We start from the raw sequence: 17,485 nt of genomic DNA, 5'->3' as shown, positions 1-17,485 counted from the left end.
TCTAGGCATGTAAAATTCATGAATTCAGTATTGAATTCTTTTGTACTTAGGGAAGGTGTTTAGGTAGATATTGTGAAGATCTGCTAGCTCTCTAAGGGTTGTTGTTGTGCTATTGTTGTGCTCATCATTGAAGTCTATCTTAGGGAGGAGCCTTTAAGGTAAATGAATCCATAGAAGACCCCTTCAAGTAGGAGACTTGGTTGGGAGGCGTTCACGTTGGGTTACGTGTTAAAGTGCTAGATACGATCGCTGCATATGGGTATGTGAGTGTTACTGTCTATGTACTAGCTTTGTCTTCTAATAGTGGTTTTCTTGGGTTTGGCTGCCCCAGAGTGGTTTTCCTCTTCATTGAGTTTCCACTTCGTTAACAAAATATTTGTGTCATTTAAATTCCGCATTTACAATATTTTGTTACACATTGTACACACACACACACAATAAATTAGAAGTCATTTATTTTTCAATTAGTATCAGAGCGGGTACACTTGTGTTTGGATTAATTTCCTGAGTGTGATCCTTATTTTCTATTGACTTCTTTTATCATGAATTCTTCCATGTTGTCTGAAGAGAATTATGATAATGAGCTTCTTAAGAAATTTCTTAAATTGAGTAAAAATTCTAAAAAAGAGCTCAAAAAGGTTAAGAAAGAAAAAAAGTCTTTAATTATTAAATTGTCTAAATCACATGTTTTGATTGACTCTTTAAAATCTGAGAATACCATGCTATTTGACATTATTGATACACTTGAGAATAAATTAAAAGAATCTGAAGATCTCTTAAAAAAAAATCTCTAGTGATAATTTAAAGAGCATGCTTTGTATTCATTTAGATATTTTTAACAAGCCCGACTTAATTGTTGATGATTTGAGTGCTTCTACTTCATATGCTTTTGATTTTGAATTAGATTCTATTGTTATTAAGTTTGTGATAGTAGACATTGCTTGTTTAGATAATTCTGAAAATTCTTGCTTAAAAAATTGTGTGAAGCCTAAATCCAAAGATATAGGTACACAAGCTCATGGTAAGTTTGTCCCTACTTGTCATAATTGTGGGAAGGTTGGTCATATTAGACCAAATTGTTTTTTTTTGTTAAAAATCCACAAATCTTGGATTAAGCATGATGCTCTGAGGAAAAGTAAAGTTGAAGAACCTTCCTCATCCAAATATGTCCCTCCACATAGGAGACATATAAAAGGTAAGGACAGTTTTATTTGTAAGAATGCTAACCTAAAATCTGCAGAGATTGTCAAAAAGCATTCAAACAAAAGAAGCCTGCCCACCTGTCATTACTGTGGCATCACCGGTCACATCCGACCCAAATGTCCACAACTACAGGCTTAGATGTCTAAGGTTCAGAGGGAGCTGCCAACAAGAGCTACATTAGGCACTCTACCTTCGACGACACATCAGGCTCCACGGCATCAGCAGAAGTTTGTTCCTGCCAATCAGAGTGGCAAACCAAAGAAGTACAAATCAAGGCACTGCAAGAGAAAGCCGCAGAAGCCCAATAGCATCCATGGCTATGAGCGATTGCTGAGCCTAATGTAAAGTATGCTAATGAGAATGGCCAACATGGACAGGACCCACAAACCACCTCCACGAGTCAAGCAGGTATGGGTCAAGAATGATGAGACCATTCACCCCTTGAGGAGGAGTGGACTCACCTAGTAAAGGTGAAGTCTTACCATGCCTAGGATTTTGGTTCTTAAATCCTAGTGCATATCAGATATGTTTGCATTGCATTGTTTATCATGTCATATCTTATTCATGCCTTGCATTTTGTTTGAGGAACCATTTATTTTATCCCCCATATTTTCTCTTGTTGTCTTGAGAAATTTCTGCAGTTACTATTTGGAGATGACAGAAAAAGCACATTAGGCTGTTGTTTTTCTGTCTTGGTAAATTCTAAACCTTTCGTGTGAATATGTTTAATTTTATCACACAGGCTAGGAAGTGTTTGTGCATTTATTTTCATCTAGCATGTTTTTGTTGCTTTTCTATCTTCTTTTTCAACATAAAAAAAAAAAATGGGGGAGAAGATGCGGAAATTTTACATTTTTTCTTTTGATGGCTTTTCAAATATTGCATGTCTTTTTGCCTAATACCTTAGTTCATTGTGCATTGATTGAATATGCTTATATATGATTGAGAGTTTATGACTGATATCCGCTAAGTTTTCCTGTGCATCTTAATGCTAGATAGTTGTTTTTCTCATGCGATGAAAAATTGTACACTATCCAAAGATCCCCTAAGGTACATTTTTTTTTTTCTCTCTGATTTTTGGCTTTTAAAAATTCTGATCAGAGAGATTTTTGTGCTAAGATGGTCAAATTGACTAACTCGCTAGTTGAACCTAGAACCTAAAAATTCTGGCATTCTTTCTAGGTTGCAGCATCAAGTGATGAAAAACATTTAAAATTCAAAAAATATGGATAAATAAAAAGATCCACAACTTTTGTGCTATAAATCCGTTCTTAAAACTTGTCTCTATAGAAACAGTCAGTGACCAAATCATTGCGAAAATAGACGGTCACTAAGGACTAAGTAAAAAAGAAAAGTGTTGCAGCTTAGGAGGAGTGTTTCAGATGAGGGTGGCTAGGCCCTAGTAAAATAAGGTTTGACTTTTGACTGGTCTATCATTGATTGTCTCTTTTGTTTAGAAAATTCAGTTGCTTTAAGTCATATCAGCGAACTTCATACCTTATTGTTAGTTTGTGATTGGCTGCATTCTGTTGGACAAAATCACTTCTATGTAATGAAGCTTATTATACAGGGATGCTGTTTTATTCAGAGTCTACACTTCAGTTATGAGTTTCAAGAAGACTCTGTGCAAGGTTCAAAACAGTGTAGTTCAGTTCCCTTGCATCCGTCTGGACAACGTGGAATTCCGTCCTGACGCTCATCTATCAAAGCATCATCCGTCCGGACGAGGAAAACTTTCTGTCCAGACGTCCCTCTATGTGCAGAAGCTTTGAACTATTCTCAGTTGCATCTGTCCGGAGGTCTTAGCAACACGTCCGGGCGCCTTTCAGTGTTCGACAAGTAAAAGGATTTCTTTCCAAAACACAGATATGGGAAGATAGCTGCAACTATTCGGACGACGTGTCTATTCCGTCCGGACGCTATCCTTGATAAGGCAAGTCGTGCAGAAGATGTTCAACCGTCTGGACGTCAAACTCCATGGTCTGGATGCTTAGGCCTTAATATGGAAATCATGTGCAGCAGAAGTGCAACCGTCCGAATGCTAGGGCAACACCGTCTGAACGCGGCCCTATTCAGGAACGAATTTCAAGCGAATTTGGAAAGTCGGTTGCACAATTGTCCGTCTAGACGCCCTCAGCTACTGTCCAGACGCCACCTAGAGAAAACCAAATAAGACGCGATTTAGGTTTTTTGTAGCCTATAAATAGAGGCCTTAGGCATGTAATTTGTAAGAATTCGGTATTGAATTCCGTAGAGCTTGAAAAAAAATGAAATTGACTTCTAAAAATAAAAGGCAAGTGTGTGTGAATAGTGTACAACAAAATATTAAATGCGGAAATTAAAGGAGACAAATATTTTGTTGACGAAGTGAAAACTCAATTAAGAGAAAAACCACTCCGGGGCAGCCAAACCAGGATTTTCACTATTCAGAAGACAAAGCTAGATACAAAGCAGTAACACTCACATACCCCTGATGCAGTGGTCGTACCTTGCTCTCTAACGTGTAACCCAACACGAACGCTTCCCAACCAGGTCTCCTACCTGAAAGGGTCTTCAATGGAATCCTTTATCTTAGGGCCGTCCCCTAAGATAGACTTCAGTTGTAGCGTAGCAACAGCACACTTGCAATGGCTTGAGAGATAGATCAACTCCAATAATCTTACAAATAACTCTCTAAGCTTTGAAGGAATTCAATACCGAATTCTTGCAGTTCTCAATGCCCAGGGGCCTCTATTTATAGGCTGAGGGTTCAAATGGGTGACTGCAGTAATATGTACTGACGCCGTCCGGACGATGAACCTGAGCCATCCGGACAGACAACTGTGCGACCAGAATTTCTGAGATTTTCGCTGAAAATCTTTCCTATTTGAGAGCCGCGTCCGGACGGTGAGACACTGTCGTCCGGACGGTCGCATGTCCGCTGCAAGTAATTTCCATATAAGGCTTTAGCGCGTCCGGACCAAGGGGGATGGCCGTCCGGACGGTTGATCTTCAACATGCAATTTCAATATTTACTGTGCGCGAGTCCGGACCATGAAAAGTAGGCGTCCGGACGGTTGAAGTCGAATCTGCAATTTCCATATCAGATGCACGCAGTCCGGACGATGGCAGACTGGAGTCCGGACGGTTGAATTTGAATTGCGATTCTTGCCTTAAGGAGAAGCGCGTCTGGACGGGAGTCCACGTCGTTCGGATGGTTGCATCAATCTTCCCATAAATGAACTTGGAAAGAATCTGATGCTTGATCAAATAATGAGAGGCGTCCGGACGGGCTGCTGAGACGTTCGGACGGATGCAAACTGGAACAGAAGCTTTTCGATACAGTGGAGGGTCCGGATGGAAGTCTACGTCGTCCGGACGAATGATGCTAGGTCTGTCTGGGCGTCTGGACGGTATGGCACGTCGTCCGGACAGATGGAACAGTGGATAGATGGGCGTCCGGATTGGATGGCACGATCGTTCGGACGGCTGCACGATCGTCCAGACGGCTGACAGGGAACCGAATTTTCTGACTGCAGAATCTTCTAAAACTCTTCTGAATAGCGGAATCCCTTGTAAAACAACATCTTTACATACAAGTGATTTTGTCCAAACAGAATGAGGCTAATCACAAACTAACAAACTCCCCCTTTGGCTATTCTGGAACAAAAATCACTTGACCGGTTTGGAAATACATTCCCGGTCCGAAAATTACTCCCCCTTTTTGTCACAAAGGGACAAAGGGTAAATAGAGTGATAAAAGAAACAACACACCCCAATAAAAATTACTCCCCCTAACGGTCTCAAAAGGACCAGGGTAAACAGAGTAATATAAGTCCAAAAGTTTAAGTCAAAGTAACAAAATATGAGCCAAATGTTTCAAAATAAAAACAACAACAAAAATAAATGAATACAACTCAAACATCCTCGACCCTAGGAGCAGTCCTCGGCGCATCATCCTCATCATCACTACTGCCAGTATGATGATACTTGAGGCACTCCCTGAGATCCATCTGGTTCTGCTCTACCCACTTGTTGATGGAGTGCACCTCCTGTTGCATAGAGGTGATGGACTGCTGCATGTTGCTCATGCCTCCCTGAATAGCAGCCAAGGCCTCCATGATCCGTGAAAAATTGATCTCCGGCTCTGAAGGCGGGACTGTCTGAGAGGATGAAGCCACGTCTGGAAAGCCGACTGGCAAGGCAGGAGGGATGGGCACCTCATCATCGGAGTCATCTCTCCGCAGTTGTGCATTAGACTTCATCAAAGTCTGCTTGCTGATGGGCTGCTGAATCTTCATCTTTGGTTCTCCAATAATGTTGATGTTTGACTGAAGAATGATCTGAGTGAGCAGGTAGCCAAAAGGGAGACCGGTATTACCATCATCACGGGCCTCCAGCATGACGCTCATAATATGCTTGCACAGGCAGAAAGGCAAGTGGAGGTGGATGGCATAAACAAACTGGGCCTTCTTCAGAATCAGGTCACTACACTTGACAATTGGCCATAGGTTGTGCTGCACTATCTTGGCTAGCAAGAGATGAGCGGGAGACAGTGTACTGATCCGGATGGTGGTAGCACGCTCTTCTCCCTGTGGAACTGCATGGAAGAACTCTCGGAGATCGTCCATAGAGGGAGGAAGCACCACTTCATTATAAGGACTGCCGAGCAGATCAAGGACTGGAATGCCTATGAAGTGACTGATGATCTGGGGATCAACAGTGATGATGTGCCCATCAATAGTGGACTGCAGTACCATCCCACGATCATCATCCTGCGCCACCTCCAGGTTGGCATAGAAGAGTCTGACCAGCCTGGTGAGAACAATGCAGGCACAGGTGTAGAGGCATTCCCAGTGGTAAGTCTGGATAGTCTCATAAATACTATCCAGTGGAGGCACCATAATGTCAGATCAGACCACATTGTGCTCAGCAATGACTGTGCGATCCATGATTTTGGTTTGGAGTGTGCTCCTCTCTTCCTCAGTCCTCTGGCGGACCCTACGCTGGGAATTGATTACAGACATGATTCTGCACAACGAAACCAACAAGATTTTGCCAAAAATAGTCCAAAAAGATTCTTGTTAGATCATAAAAATTTGGGCAGAGTAACAGTAGTACAAAGGACTATTAAAAAATAGACAAAAATTATCACAGTTATAGTCCCAAAAAGTATCACCACAAATAATCCCAACATGGTAAATATATGCATCTCATAATCTCAAAAACATTCCTAAAGAAATCAACATTCTAACAGTTAAAATGAACTGAAGAGAAAAAGACTAGAGGAATACCTGGATTGTGAGATTAATGCACAAAAAGACAAAAAAAATGAGATAAAGCCAAAAACACTCAAGAAATAACTCACTAAAAGCCAAAAAGTGAGATTGTGGTGGGGTAGGGAGGAGAAAAGGCGACCAGGGGTATATATAGTCTCTGCGGGGTCCCCGTCCGGACGGTGTATTAATGCCGTCTGGACCGGCATTGCCTCTAAAATGAGCAGACTGGTCGCGTGCGTCCGGACGATATATCCTTACCGTCCGGCCGTTGGTTGCCACGCGTGTCCGGACGTAACCTGATCCCTGTCTGGACGACTAAGCTCCGCTCGTCCGGACTCCAGAAGAAAATATCATCCGGACAACGAAAATCCACCCGCCCGGACGCCAAGAGATACCGTCCAGATGCTTCACATTGAAAAATAGAAAAACTGAGGAAAATTTACAAAAATCAATTTTTCTCAAGTTAGTTTCAGAACACGAATGTATAATCCACTGATAACACAATCAGAAAGCATCTAAAAAAAGCAGAGATATAAAAGAGAGTTGAGATTTTAATCAGCACAAATATTTTTCCTGGACATAGAAAATTTTGAATAGACAACTCAACTCATGCAATGCGTGTGTGTGTGAAGACTTAACCCACAAGGTATGACTATCATAGATATTGAAAATTGAAATTGACTTCTAAAGGAAAGTGTGTGCAATAAGTGTCAACAAAAATCAAGCACAGCGGAAAATAAAAGACACATAGTTTTTGTTGACGAAGTGGAAACTCAATTAAGAGAAAAACCACTCCGGGGCAGCCAAACCCAGGAATTCTACTATTCAGAAGACGAAGCTAGATACAAGTTAGTAACACTCACATTAACCCGATGCAGTGGTCGTACCTTACTCTCTGACGTGTAACCCAACACGAACACTTCCCAACCAGGTCTCCTACCTGAAGGGGTCTTCAATGGAATTCCTTATCTTAGAGCCAACCTCTAAGATAGACTTCAGTTGTAGCGTAGCACACTTGAAATGACTTCAGAGGGATTTTGAACTTCTCTGAGCTCTTGTGGAATTCAATACTGAATTCTTGCAGTTCTCAATGCCCAGGGGCCTCTATTTATAGGCTGAGGTGCAGAATGGGCGACTGCTGTAATATGTACGGACGCCGTCCGGACGGACAACTGTGTGACAGGATTTTCCAAAAATTTCACTGAAAATCTTTCTTGTTTAAGACTTGCATCCGGACGATGAGACATTGACGTCCGGACGGTCGCATGTCCGCTGCAAGTAATTTCCATATAAGGCTTAGCGCGTCCAGACCAAGGGGGATGAACGTCCGAACGGCAATTCTTCAACACGCAATTTCCATATCTGCTATGCGTGCGTCCGGACCATGAGAGGCATACGTCCGGACGGTTGAAGTCGAATCAGCAATTTCCTTAACTGATGAGTGCGCGTCCGGACCAAGGCTGACTGACGTCCGGACGGTGACTTTTGAATTGCGATTCTTGCCTTAAGGAGACACGCTTCAGGACGGGATACCACTTCGTCCGGACGGTTGATTGATCTTCCCTTTATTGGAACTTGGAAAGAATCTAAGACTGTTCGAGTACTGAGAGGCGTCCGGACGGGATGAACACGTCGTCCGGACGGATGGGACAGTGGACAGATGGGTGTCCGGACGGGATGACACGTCGTCCGGACGGCTGACAAGGAATCTGAAATCTTCTATCTTTTTCGCAGTGCAGAGTCTTTTGAAAATGCTATGACAAGTGGAATCCCTTTTTACAGCATCTTTACACATAAGTGATTTTGTCCAAACACAGAATGAGGCCAAAATACTAACAAACTCCCCTTTTGGCCATTCTGGGACAAAAATCACTTGACCGGTTTGAAAATACATTCCCGGTCCAAAAATTAAAATTACTCCCCCTTTTTGTCACAAAGGGACAAAGGGTAAAACAGAGTAATAAAAACCAACTGTCATAAAAATTACTCCCCCTAACGGTCTCAGAAGGACCCGGGAAACAGAGTAATATAAGTCTAAGTTTTGAACAAAATAACAGAAATTAATAAAATGTCTCAAAATAACAGAAAACCAGTAAAACAGAGGGAAATCAAACATCCTCTAGCATGTGTACAGTCTGAGCTACAGCATCCTCATCATCACTGCTGTTCGGATGATGGACTTGAAGGTACTCCTGAACGTCCAAATGGGTCTGCTCTACCCGCTTGTTGATGGACCGTACTTCGAGATGCAAATAGGAGATGGACTGCTGCATAGGGGACATTCCTCCCTGAATGGCAGCTAAGGCCTCCATGATCTGAGAATAATTAGCCTTTGGCTCAGATGGCGGGACAGTATGAGAGGATGAGGCCACGTCTGGAAAAGCAACATGCATAGTAATAGGCATGTCATCATCAGAATCTTCTCATCGCAGCTGCGCATTCGACTTCATCAGTGTCTGTTTGCTGAGGGGCTGCTGGATCGTCATCCTAGGCTCTCCATTCACATTGATACCTGACTGAAGGATGATCTGAGTGATTAGGCAGCCGAAGGGGAGACCGGTATTGCTCTCATCACGAGCCTCGAGCATGACTCCCAGAATATGCTTGTACAGACAGAAAGGCAAGCGAAGATGAACAGCATAAACAAACTGTGCCCTCTTCAGTATCAGATCGCTGCGCCTGGCAACTGGCCAGAGATTATGCTGAACAATTTTGGCCAACATACGATGAGTCAGAGCTAGTGCACCAATCCTGATGTTGGTATGACGCCCCTCACCCTGTGGAACGGCATGGAAGAACTCTCGGAGATCGTCCATAGTGGGAGGAAGCACCACCTCATTGTAAGGACTGGCAGACAGATCAAGGACTGGTACCCCGAGGAATCGACTGATGGTCTGGGGATCTACAGTGATGATGTGGCCGTCAACAGTGGACTGTAGTACCACCCCATGCTCATCATCCTGAGCCACCTCAAGGTTGGCATAGAAGAGCCTGACTAGCCTGGTGAGGACGATGCAGGCACAAGTGTAGAGGTAACCCCAGTGATAGGTCTGGATAGTCTCATAAATGCTATCCAATGGAGGCACCATGATGTCATCACGGACCACGTTCCGCTCAGCGAGGACATTGCGGTCCATGATCTTGGCTTGGAAGGCACTCTGCTCTTCCTCTGTCCTCTGGCGGACCCGGCGCTGAGAGCTGATGGCAGACATGATTTTGCAAAAGAACCAACAAGAATTTTGTCAAAAAAATAATCCAAAAATATACTTGTTAGTGTAATAAAAATTTTGGCAGAATAACAGCAGTAACAAGGACTTTTGTAAAAATAAAAACAGATAATATCACAATTAAGTCCAAGGAATTTCAGCATGGCAAATATCCCAAAAACATTCCAAAATAAAAATCTAACAGTTGTAAAATGAACTGAAAGAAATAAAAAAAATACCTGGAATGAGAGTAGGAATGCACACAGAAAATGAGATCACTCCAAAAGCTAAAAACAATGTACTCACAAGGTGCCAAGGAGAAAATCTCGTGGGGTATGAAGGGAGAAAGCGACGATCTGGGCAATTTATAGCCTCTGTGGGGTACCCGTCCGGACGGTGTTTTGATGACATCCGGATGCGCGCTGCCTCGGAAAGGAGCAAAACGGTTACGCACGTCTGGACGAATTAAATTACCCGTTCGGACGAGGATGACAGATCACGTCCGGACGTGGAACAGATTCCATCCGGACTCCAGAACGCTGTCCGTTCGGATTCCAAAACGGGAACCGTCCGAACTGCTGAACTCCACCCGTCCGGACGCCAATAGGGACTGTCCGAATGCTCCACACTGAAACACCAGAAAAACTGAAGAAAATTTTACAGAGATAAAATATTCTCAAGTTAGTGTCAGAACATGCATGTATAATCAACTGAAAACCCAATCAGAGAGCATCTCAAAACTAAACAGAGATATAAAAGAGAGTTGTGATTTTAATTAGCACAAGTATTTTTCCTAGTCATAGAAAAATTTCAAATAGACAACTCAACTCACTCAATGCACGTGTGTGTGTGAAGACTCTTTTCCCACAAGGTATGACTTTCAATATTTTGACCAATAGCATCCAGATTTTCTTAGACAGGAGAGAAAATAAATGGAAGATAAGCCAAAATTCAAACCTTACTAGGGCCTAGCCACCCTCATCTGATGCACTCCCCCTGCGATGCAACACCTAAGTGATTTACTTGTACCATGAAGGACAACGTAAATGTTTTACTTGCACGTAAAGGGCAAGGCATAATGCAAATATAGCACATAAGCAGAGAATATATACTGTAAAGCATAGATGTCATATGATTAACTGCTTGTTTTTTATGGTGCTGCAAACTATAGGGAGTGCCAGAGTTTATAGGCTCTAGGTTCAACTAGCATGAGGTCAATTTGGTCGTCTTATCAAAAACTTCTTCTCTTATCCAGAATTTCTAGAAACAAAGAGGCCAGAGAAGGAAAGATGTACCTTTAGGGGAGCCCGGGATAGTGCATTTTTTCATCGCGTGAGGAAAAGAAGCTATCCTACTTTTTGCATAAACAAGAAAAACACTTGGCCAATATAGTCATAAACTCTCAATTATATCTAAATAGAGTAGATTAATGCTTACAGAATTGAGATATCAGGCAAAAAGACATGCAATATCTAAAACGCCAAGAGAAAATAAATCCTGCAAAAATTCTCCCCATTTTTTTTTTTTCTTTTTAAAAAAACAAAACAACAAGCAATATGGAAAAGACATCATATGCAAAGGCAAGATCAAACTTGTATACGCTCAATGATGCCACTACAGAAAAACAGTCGCTCGACCTGCTTTTTCTGTCTTCCTAAAAAAAAAACTTGCACAGTTCTCTCAAGAAACATAGGGGCAAACACAACTAGTTCCTAGATTGCATATAACAATATGTCAAGTAAACTGAGCAATCAAACCTGATGCCATAGGATTAGGAACTGAATCCTAGGCACGAACACCCGAAACTGCTAGGTGCGTCTATACCCCTTCATGGGGTAGCTGTCCTTCTCGACCCAAGCCTGCCTTCCAGTGGGTGGTTGCTGGCAGGACTGCATCATCCACTTCATCATGTTCTGCATCCAGATAGGAGGCTCACTGGAGTATTGCTCTTCTTTCATCTTCTGAGGCCTTCTAAACTGCTTGGGTTTGCTCTTGTAGGTGCCACTGTGATTGGCTAGTACAAATCACTGTTGAGGCCGCTGATGCTGAGGAGCATGAGACCAAGAGGCTTGATATTGATACCTTCGTGCTTGGTGAGGTGCCTGATGCCATGGAGTCCGATGCTGAGCCGCAGGTCTAGCGCCATAATGAGCTTGTCTGGGCACTTCTTGCTTGGCTTTGGCCTTTTGTGCTTTCAGGAGAGAGCACTGAGGGCGAACATGCCCACTGAGACTGCAGTGATGGCAAATGGGAGGTCTTCTGATGGAATGAGGCTATTGAATGCCTGGAACATCATCGTTGACCTTTTCCTTCTTTTTATCTTCAACAGTGGGAGGAGGCTCTGGGACTGTAGGTTTTACAAACACAGTCTTTGAGGAAGAAGGAACATCAGAAGAGAGAGCTACATACCCAAGGCCAGTTTTGTCATTTGGGCTTTTCTGGATAGACAGCATACGAGTCAGCTTCTCATCAGTGACTCTCTCTAGCTGGAGCTGCGTCTCTAGTAGCTTTTCCTCAAGCTCTTGTACTTTGAGCAGCAATGAACTCTTCTCGGTCTGCAAACTATTCAGATCATTAAGGTGCTGCTTTCGGCCTTCCCTCAGCTTCTCATACTTTATGTAGAGTGTCTTGTAGGCCTCTTTGAGCTCTTCCTTATTCTCACTATGCTCCGAGTAATACGAGTCTTCTTCTTCAACATGTGGGGCAACAAAGGCCAGAAATGTTTCAGACTCTGGAGCTTCTTCTTCTGACTCATCACTGAGATTTACATTGTATGCTTTCCCCTTGCCCTTTCTAAGATTCCCACAATCGGCTCGGATATGCCCAAAGCCTGAGCATTCAAAACATCGGGTCCTCTTGGATCTTTCTTATCTTCTTCCTCAAGTTCAGCTTCTCTGGGAGATTTCTTTACTCTTTCAGAAAACCTCTTCTTGAACCGATCATCTTTCATCAGTCTTCTGAAATTTTTGGCTAAAATAGCCACAGCTTTTTCTTCATCCTCAGAGTCATCTTCAGATGATGCTTCTACCTTCTTCTTGGAAGCCTTTAGAGCAATGGTCTTCAACTTCTTGACCGGGGGCAGAGACAGCTCATATGTTTGAAGAGATCCCATCAGCTCTTCAATCTTCATCTCCTTAAGATCCTTGCTTTCTTCAATGGTGGTCACCTTGATTCTGAAACGCTCAGGCAAAGATCTTAAAATCTTTCGGATGAGTTTTACATCCTAGATAGGTTTCCCAAGACTCACCATGGAGTTCCTTAGGTCACTCATCTTGGAGTAAAACTCTCCAAAGGTCTCTTCTTCCAACATCTTAATTTCTTCAAATCTTGAAATAAACATTTGAAGTTTGGCAAATTTAACAAGTTTCATGCCTTCATATGTTGTTTCCAAGATTTGCCATGCTTCTTTGGCTGATTCGCAATTTGAAATTTTGGCGAATTCAGAAGGAGAAAGTGCTTGGCATAGAGCATGGAGGGCTTTATCATTGGAAAGTCGGGCGTTTTTCAGAGGGACTGTCTTGAGTGTTGTATCCTCTGGTTTAGTCCAACCAGTGTCAACAATATTCCAACAGTCAATAGATTTTAAAAAGAATCGCATCTGAGCTTTCCAATAGCCACAGTTCGTACCATCGAAGGTAGGAACAGAATTAAGAGTTTGAGACATAATAGCAAGTAGAAGTCAAAAATAAATGACACTCAAGAATTTAATCTTCTCAGAGTGTACCAAGCTTTGATACCAATTGAAAATTGAAATTGACTTCTAAAAGAAAGTGTGTGCAATAAGTGTCAACAAAAATCAAGCACAGCGGAAAATAAAAGACACATAGTTTTTGTTGACGAAGTGGAAACTCAATTAAGAGAAAAACCACTCCGAGGCAGCCAAACACAGGAATTCCACTATTCAGAAGACGAAACTAGATACAAGATAGTAACACTCACATTAACCCGATGCAGTGGTCGTACCTTGCTCTCTGACGTGTAACCCAACATGAACGCTTCCCAACCAGGTCTCCTACCTGAAGGGGTCTTCAATGGAATTCCTTATCTTAGAGCGGACCTCTAAGATAGACTTCAGTTGTAGCGCAGCACACTTGAAACAGCTTCAGAGGGATTTTGAACTTCTCTGAGCTCTTGTGAAATTCAATACTGAATTCTTGCAGTTCTCAATGCCCATGGGCCTCTATTTATAGGCTGAGGTACAGAATGGGCGAATGCTGTAATATGTACGGACGCCATCTGGACGGTGCTTTTGGGCCGTCTGGACGAACAACTGTGCGACAGGATTTTCCCAAAATTTCGCTGAAAATCTTTCCTATTTAAGACCTGTGTCCGGACGATGAGACATTGACATCTGGACGGTCGCATCTTCGCTGCAAGTAATTTCCATATAAGGCTTAGCGCGTCTGGACCAAGGGGGATGATCGTCCGGACGGCAATTCATCAACACGCAATTTCCATATCTGCTATGCGTGCGTCCGGACCATGAGAGGCATACGTCCGGATGGTTGAAGTCGAATCGGCAATTTCCTTAACTGATGATTGCGCGTCCGGACCAAGGCTGACTGACGTCCGGACAGTGACTTTTGAATTGTGATTCTTGCCTTAAGGAGACGCGTGTCCGGACGGGATACCACATTGTCCGGACGGTTGATCGATCTTCCCTTTATTGGAACTTGGAAAGAATCTGAGACTGTTCGAGTACTGAGAGGCGTCCGGACAGGATGACACGTCGTCCGGACGGCTGACAGGGAATCTGAAATCTTCTATCTTTTTCGCAGTGCAGAGTCTTCTGAAAATGCTCTGACAAGTGGAATCCCTGTTTTCATCATCTTTACACATAATTGATTTTGTCCAAACACAGAATGAGGCCAAAATACTAACAGATATGACAAAGAGCAACTAGATTTCCCAGACAAGAGAGAAATCAATGCAAGATTAATCAAAAGTCAAACCTTATAACTTACTAGGGCCTAGCCACCCTTATCTGATACACTCCCCCCCTGAGATGCAGCACCTAATTGTTTTACTTGTACCATGAAGGACAAAGTAAATGTTTTACTTGCACATAGAGGGCAAGACATAAATCAAATTCAGCACATAAGCAGTAACTAATTAAAGCACAGAATTCATATGATTTACTACTTGATTCTTATGATGCTGCAATCTAGAGGGAATTCCAGAGTTTTTAGGTTCTAGGTTCAACTAGCATTTGGTCAATTTGACCATCTTATCAAAGACCTTTTCTCTTATCCAAAATTTCTAGAAACACAAAGTCAGAGAAGGAAAGATGTACCTTTTAGGGGAGTCGTGGATAGTGTACATTTTTCATCGCATGAGAAAAGAAGCTATCCTACTTTTGCATATACAGGAAAACACTTGGTAAATTATAGTCAGAGACTCTCAAGTATATCTAAGCAAAGTAAATTAATACCAAAGAATTGAGATATCAGGAGAAAATACATGCAATTATCTGTTATGCCAAGAGAAAAAAAAATCCTGCAAATTCTCCCCAATATTTTTTTTTTATTATTATTAAAAAAAGTGCAATATGGAAAAACATCATATGTAAGGCAAGATCAAACCTGATGATGCCAATACAGAAAGGCAGTCGCTCGACCTGCTTTTTCTGTCTTCCCCAACAAGTACCTGCAATGCTCTTTCAAGAGAATAGGGGGCACAACAAACTGGTTCCTAGATTGCATAGTAAGCACACAAATATAAAAAGTGCAAGCAATCAAACCTGATGCCTTAGGATTAGGAACCAAATCCTAGGCATGAACACCTTCTCCTGCTAGGTGCGTTCATTCCTCCTCATGGGGTGAATGGTCTCATCACTCTTGACCCATACCTGCTTAACCCGTGGGGATGATTTGCGGTTCATGTCCATGTTGGCCATACTCTTAAGCATACCTTGTATTACGCTCAGCAATCCTTCATAGCCATGGCTGCCATTGGGCTTCTGCGGCTTTCTCTTTTAGCGCCTTGGTTTGTTCTTCTTTGGTTTGCCACTTTGATTGGCAGGAACAAAATTTTGCTAATGCCATGGAGCCTTGTATCGTGGTCCATGAGACGAAGAAGCTTGATATCTTGGTGCTTGATGGTATGTGGCCTGATACCATGGAGTCTGGAACTGGGCCGTAGGTCTAGTGCCATGATCAGCCTGTCGGGGCACATCTTTATTGGCCTTGGCCTTTTGAGCTTTTAGAAGAGAGCACTGAGGACGAACATGCCCACTTAGGCCGCAGTGATGGCATATGGGAGGTCTTCTGAGGGAATGAGGCTTCTGAGTGCTTGGAACATCATCGTTGACCTTGTCCTTCCCTTTATCTTCAACAGTGGGAGGAGGCTCTGGGACTATAGGTTTCACAAATACAGTCTTTGAAGTAGAGGGAGCATCAGAAGAGGGAGCTACATACCTGAGACCAATCTTGTCAGTTGGGCTCTTCTGGATAGACAGCATACGAGTTAGCTTCTCATCAGTAACTCTTTCTAGCTAGAGCTGCGTCTCTAGTAGCTTTTCCTCGAGCTCTTGTATTCTGAGCAGCAATGAGCTCTTCTCAGTTTACAGATTGTTCAGATCATAGAGGTGCTGCTTATGACCTTCCCTCAGATTCTCATACTCTATATAGAGTGTCTTGTAGGCTTCCTTGAGCTTTTCCCCATTATCATTGTGCTCCGAATAGTAAGAGTCTTCTTCTTCAGCATGTGGGGCAACAAAGGCCAGAAATTTTTCAGACCTGGAGCTTCTTCTTCTGACTCATCACTGAGAGTCACATTGTATGCCTTCCCCTTGCCCTTCTTAAGATTCTCGGAATCGGCTCGGATATGCCTAAAACCTGAGCATTCAAAACATCTGGGCCTTCTGGGATCCTTCTTTTCTTCTTCCTCTGGTTCAGCTTCTCTGGGAGCTTTCTTCACTTTTTCAGAAAACTTCTTTTTGAATCGGTTATCTTTCATAAGTCTTCTGAAATTCTTGGCTAACATAGCCACAACTTTTTCTTCCTCCTTAGAGTCATCTTCAGATGAAGCTTTTACCTTCTTCTTGGAAGCTTTCAGGGCAATGGTCTTCAGCTTCTTGACCGGGGGGAGAGATAGCTCATACGTTTGAAGAGATCCCACCAACTCTTCAATCTTCATTTCTTCTAGATCCTTGCTTTCTTCAATGATGGTCACCTTGATCCTAAAACGCTCAGGCAAAGATCTCAGAATTTTTCAAATGAGTTTTACGTCCGAGATAGGCTTCCCAAGACTCACCATGGAGTTTCTTAGATCACTCATCTTGGAGTAAAACTTTCCAAATGTCTCATCCTCCAATATCTTAATCTCTTCAAATTTTGAAATCAACATTTGAAGTTTGATTGATTTTACAAGTTTTGTGCCTTCATATGTTGTTTCCAAAATTTGCCATGCTTCTTTGGCTGATTCGCAATTTGAAATTTTTGCGAATTCTGATGGAGAAAGTGCTTGGCACAGAGCATGAAGGGCTTTATCATTTGAAAGACGTGCGTTTTTCTGATAAACTAGTTCGAGTGCTGCATCCTCTGGTTTGGTCCAACTAGTTTCAACAATACTCCAACAGTCAATAGATTTCAGAAAGAAATGCATACGTGCCTTCCAATAGCCATAGTTCGTACCATCAAAGGCAGGAACAAAATTAAGAGTATGGGACATTATAATAAATAGAAGTCAAAAATAGCACTCAAGAAATTAATCTTCTCAAAGTGTACCAAGCTCTGATACCAATTGAAAAAATGAAATTGACTTCTAAAAATAAAAGGCAAGTGTGTGTGAACAGTGTGCAATAAAATATTAAATGCG

Source organism: Alnus glutinosa, chromosome 3 (genome assembly GCF_958979055.1).
Source record: "Alnus glutinosa chromosome 3, dhAlnGlut1.1, whole genome shotgun sequence".
In the NCBI taxonomy this organism is placed as follows: domain Eukaryota; kingdom Viridiplantae; phylum Streptophyta; class Magnoliopsida; order Fagales; family Betulaceae; genus Alnus; species Alnus glutinosa.
Note: the sequence above shows the minus strand (reverse complement) of the source record.